This window comes from Staurois parvus, unplaced genomic scaffold (genome assembly GCF_062004578.1).
Source record: "Staurois parvus isolate SC_StPar_1 unplaced genomic scaffold, SC_StPar_1.0 ptg000390l, whole genome shotgun sequence".
In the NCBI taxonomy this organism is placed as follows: Eukaryota; Metazoa; Chordata; class Amphibia; order Anura; family Ranidae; genus Staurois; species Staurois parvus.
The window spans coordinates 7,847,565-7,853,564 of record NW_028318186.1 but is presented as its reverse complement, the minus strand read 5'-3'; positions in this window follow the sequence as shown (position 1 = coordinate 7,853,564).

The window sequence follows — 6,000 nt, the reverse complement described above, 5'->3', positions numbered from 1 at the left end:
CTGGCCTGGGCCCTATACAGGAGGACTGGTGGTGTACCCCCTTATCCATGGCCCTGGTTCTTGGTCTTAGAGCTGGTCTGACCAATGCTGCATCCACCTAGGTGATTATGTATGTTTTTTTAAAACCCATACTTCTCTTTTAGGTTTTGGAGTGCTGCTTACATATTTTATGTCTATATGCTTGTTGGTTTTGTACAGGCTGAAGCCAGTGTGTACAAGATGTAAAGTACCAAAACATTTGGTGGCATGAAATGTGCTTGCATAGGGCATGTTGGTGTTGAAACATTTTCTCCTATTCACCAAGGCTGAAAACACTGCAAGATATTTTAGAAGTTGAATATCAATGTTCTGGCAAGTTGGCTGTGTCCGCTGTGAGCATTGCAAGGCTTCGTTTTCAGCCTTAACTGGAGTGTACCTTTTATAACATTTTTATTCTGAATAAATGGAGTGAAAGTGACATGATAAGGTATAAGTTAGAGCGTGGTCTATTGGAACTGACAGTAGGTATTTGAAAGCAGACTCCTACGCAGGTTGTCTGAAAAAGAAAAATGCTGCGCTCCTCACTGAGAGTGCGCTGGAAATATATTCCGATTTATTATACGGGAATTGTTCACTTGGCTGCTTGTTATTTCCTTCAGACTCCCCACGGCAAAGCGAGTATGCCCTCTGGGGGTTTTCTGCTAACTTGGCTCTGCTATGCCGTGCATGTTTTCGCTCTTTCACACAAAATATCACATTGATACATTTTTTTTTCATCTTCTGTCTCAAGAAGGGGAAATTTACGGTGTCTTTTACATCAGGAAGTCTACTTTCCCCTGACGTTTTATAGCTTTGACTATTTGAAACATTTCAAACCCAGACAATAAATATTGTATGATTATTGTTCTCATATGGCTGGATTATGCATATGGGCTTTTTTTTTTTTTCTAGGGCTTGCACTCTCATGTGCGGTTCATGGTAACGTTTATCATTGCAATCTTGGGGGAAAGGAACGTCTCTTAGTGCATTTTATAAAACATAATTATGGTTTCTGAAAGACGTTAGTGCGATTTGTAGGCAAATCTAGAATTTAAAAAGCTTAATAGGGCTGCAAAAGGTGTGTTTAAAATATATTGTCCTCCTAAAACAAATGTTCTGCTGTTTGAACTATAATTATTTATCTGCTTCTTTTTATCGGTCTACGTATGATATCCAACTACCTGTATACATGTGCATATAAGATTGTACAAGAGTTCTTTAAAGCTGATCTACAGGCTAGTACTGTAAAGGCCAAAGTTTAGTACTTACATTTAATGAGAAGTGTCCCTTGTGCTGGTGTTGGCTGTCCTTGTTAGAATAAATCTTCAGTCCTCTCTCCCCCCTGCAGCGCTAATCCGGTGCAGTGAGGCTTCATAAAGCAGCTGGACCTGACATTGGGACATGTCAAGAGTGCTGAATGAGTTAATATAATCACTGGACCAGGGGCGGACTGACAACTCATGGGGCCGCTGGGCAATAGGGGATCATGGGGCCCCTGTGTCCTTGCCCAAACTCAAAAAAAGGGTACCTATAAAAGGTGCCTATAAAAAAGGAACCAGGGGCATTTTATGGGGCCCCCTACTGACCCCGGGCCCTCGGGCAGTGCCGGAGTGCTCGAATGGTCAGTCCGCCCCTGCGCTGGACCTGTCATAGGTGCTAGTCTAGAGTGTTCCCCTTTCCACCCCTACTTCATTCATAAAGCAGTTTTAATTGGAAAAATTCTAGTACAAATTCTATGAATGGAGTAGAGGGGTGGAAAGGGTGGATATAGTCCTCACTCTAGACAAGTGCCTATAACAGGTCCAGTGGCTCAATTAGCCCCTGAAGCACTAGAAGATTACTAGTAAGGGGGGTGGCAATGGACAGAAGATTTAAACTAGGAATGCTGGCATCAGCACAAGGAACACATCTCAATAAAGATAAGTAGTGTCCCTTGTGCTGATTTAAGATAAATAATTACTAAATATATCCTTTAAAATATATAAATATGAATTATCTTACACTGGGGAATGTAAATGTGAATTATCTTGCACTGGGGAAAGAAAAACACAAGGATCAGTCAGGAATAACCTTTCCCACTCCCAGTATGCCTCAATTTTTTGCTAGTGCCCTAGAAAAATGGACATGTTTTCTCTATAGACTATTTACTAACAGTTTTTAACTTCTAGTTATTTCTGTTTTAATAGTCATTTAATTTTTTTAGGATTATTTTTGCTATAATAAAGACTTCATCTACACACTGCTTGAGTCAGTATTTTTATGTATCTATCTGGACCAGTGTATCCATAGCAATAGCTTCTGAGGCCATACATGGACCCTGCAGCTGTGGACAACTGAGGGGCCTGCCTGGAATATGACCTTCAGGCATTGGGCTCTGCTCTTCAGACCTTTGTGTACTGTGTTAATTAGCCAAAGAGTTTATCACAATCTCTGGTGTGTGACCCAGCCTCTGAAGTCTCATTTATGAGTAAGCAATGCGGGCTGAGCGTTGGGAGCTACTGCTACGTTTTTTAGAACCGTGGAATACCATTGTTTTCCATTGGCCTTCATGGAAAGGGGTGATACCCTAAGCAATTGAGTGCTGCTTTACTAGCTAGCGCACATCTTCACTTCGTATTCTCCTCACACCTTTAAGTATCCTTTAAGCATAGGGTAGCATCTCCTGGCTATCACTCCTAGTTACCGCAGTTAGACCTTGCAACCACATACATGTCACCTCCAGCCATTTGAACATCTGCTCTCAGTAGCTGGTTCATGACTACCTAAGGTTTTTACCTGGTAATCTCAGTTAAGTTGCCTCTGTTTGGTAGTGCCAGCATGTTGGATTCTAAATGCAAAAGGAACAGTTACTCTGTATCGGGTCTCTCCAGCTCCTGATCTGCTAACCATGTGGGGGTGGCTTCCAGTGTCCCTCCTCATGGACCTGACATCAGCAACCTGAAATGTTGTCCCCTGCTTGATTCCTTACACTTCTACTAAAGTTTATGGTCAAAATTGCAATTATGATTGCTAACCCTGAACGCAGAGGCTGTACGTTTACTTAAAAGTACAGTATGTAGTGCCAGACTCCATTATCTGATAGTTTCTTTACTTAAGATTGTCTGCTCTAAGAACCTCTGGTCAGCTGTACAGGCAAGTAGAACGTTTTGTGTTACAGTATTATTTGTTGTTCTATTTTTATGACAATCATCTTCAAACACAAATGTAATGAATATTGGTTGTATGTCTTTCAATGAAAACTAAGTGAAAAATAAAAAAATGTATGTAGTGCCCCTAGAAGTGGTTGATAGACCAGTTCCTGTGCCATATGGCCTACTGAAAATTATGGAGAACAAGAGGTTAGGCTACCTGCTCCTCCCTTACAGCTGTGGGACTCATTGCCATCTTGCAACCACAGGGCCTCTCAGGTTTCTCACAGCCACATGGCGAAATTGAAAACAACCCCACAGTCCATGGGTAGCTTAACTGGTTTACCTGTAATAGTACAGAGTTTCAAAAAGCACTTTACTTCCTGAGCGAATCTCCCTCTCTCATATCTTAGAATAGTAGTGGAAGCCTCCTTACACTATCCTATGCCCTGAGGGCTATAGGAATGGATACCGGTCACCTACTGTTGCTGTGTATTTGACTCACCAGCATGTGAGAACCCTCCATGCCATGTTAGACATTACACTCATCCTAGCTCGTCCATTGATGCAATGTCCCATCAAGGAACTTGCTTTTCTTGATGCTGTACTTAATAGCATCTGATATTGCAAGGTCCAAAAGATGGTACAACAGTTCTCTTCACATATTAAGAACATATTGTCCTGTAATTAGATTTTCGGTTTCCAGTTTTCTGAGTCTTGGCCCCAAGCTACTCTCTGTCCTTTCCTCTTATATGCATGAACCAGGCCCAAGCTTGGGCCTGTTGAAGAGAAACATGTGGCTATCTTACCACCACCTAATGGAGCTTTCCATGGTCCTGTTCTCCTAAAGGAACCCTAAAAGGAACACTAACCGCCTCTTACCCCTCTTATTTTTTCTGTGGCATACTCCCATGCCATGCCTAGCCACAAAAACAGATTTAAACAAGAACAACAGTGTCACATATACAATGATATAACCTCTTTTAAAACAGTCATCAATGGAACTGCATATATCAGGAACATTATGTTTAAAATGAGTTACAATCCCTAAACAAACTGCAAGAAATACCAACATTTAAACAGATACTGAGAACCAGGTTATCCCTGGCCTACTGGTTGAGGAATCTGTCTCTGGACTTGGGAAAATTATATCTTCCAAAGTCTTGAAAGATCCTAACATTGTATGCCAACCTGGATTGCTTGGGAGGAGTCCTATACACCTTGTCGGTGTAGGCATCTTGAACAATGGAGGAATCCAATCCCCTGATGAGCATTGTAGAACTCTGGGTGATTTCGTTGTTCATACAAGGCTGGACCTCCCAACTGAAGGGTCATCTGATCTGGAATCAGTTGGACAATGCCATGGCAGTGGTGTATACATCAACCATCAGGGAGAAACCAGAAGTCTAGACACAGAAAGCTCACTCTACTAGATCTGAGATTACTTTTTGGGCTTACAGTATTATTTGTTGTTCTATTTGTATGACGACCATTCATCTCCAAGGAAAAATTGTATGAATATTTGTTGCATTGTTGTTGTATGCCAACCTTGATTGCTTGGCAGGAGTCCTAGACACCTTGTCAGTATAGGCATCTTGAACACTGAAGGAATCCAGTCTCCTGATGAACATTGTACAACTCTGGGTGATTTAGTTGTTCATACAAGGCTGGACCTCCCAATTGAATGGTTATCTGTTCTGGATTCAGTTGGACAATGCCATGGCAGTGGTGTATACATCAGCCACCAGGGAGGAACCAGAAGTTTTGACACAGAAAGCTCACTCTACTAGATCTGAGAGTACTTTTAGGGCTTTTCAGCACCAGGCAACTGTTTCCCAGATTTGCAAGACTGTAACCTGGTTATCTATTCATATCAGGGGCGGACTGACAACTCATGGGGCCCCCGGGCAATAAGGGATCATGGGGCCCCTGTGTTCTTGCCCACACTAAAACCACACCCAAAAAAGCCTATGAAAGGTACCAGGGGCTTCTCATGGGGCCCCCTACTGACCCTGGGCCCTCGGACAGTGCCCGAGTTCCCCAATGGTCAGTCCGCCCCTGATTCATATGTTTTCTAAGATTTACCAGCTCAGTTTTGACGCTCAGGCCTCTTCTGGTGCTAGTGCTGGGAGTAGGATACTTTAGGCAGCTCCCAGTTTCATTGTTTTCTTATGTGGGCATGCAATGTTTTGTTACTGTTTGTTTCTTTGTTGCCAGTGTTGAAATCCACTCGTAGATGGCAGTATACCCAACTGTACAGTAAGTACATTCTCATGCAAATTGTTGGAGAGGGTGAGAGGAACTAAGCAGGGCCGTTCCCAAATCTCCTGCAGATGCAACAATGTGCTTTCAGTCTAAAGAGCTTCGGGTAGAGCTAGGCATGGCTGTTCACTGATTGGGCAATCAGCAGTGCCAGCATCTGAGTAGCTACAGCAGCAGCAAGGGTGACAACATCTTGGCAATTTCACTGCAGAAGGAAAAGTGCTGTCACCCTATCAAAGTTACTGCCCATTCAATGATTCTACTAACAGGGTCAAAGGATATTTACAAATTCCCCCAAGGTGTACTTAGAAAAAGCAACCTATATCTTATATGCAATTTTAAATTTGACCATAGCTCTTGAATGGGTCAAATACATTGTTGTCTATCTCCCCTGAGCTTTGATAGTCTGCCATTGTAGCACTATAGGTACTAAAGCAACAAAAGTTACACACCAAAGTATCCTAACTGGTTATTTACTTGTCGGTAAAATATTATACTACAATAAGTGAAGAGATTAGTATGCTAAACCCTTGGAATAAAAATACAAGAGATGCATCTCTGCTTAAATTTCCTGCCAACTCGCAGCATCAAA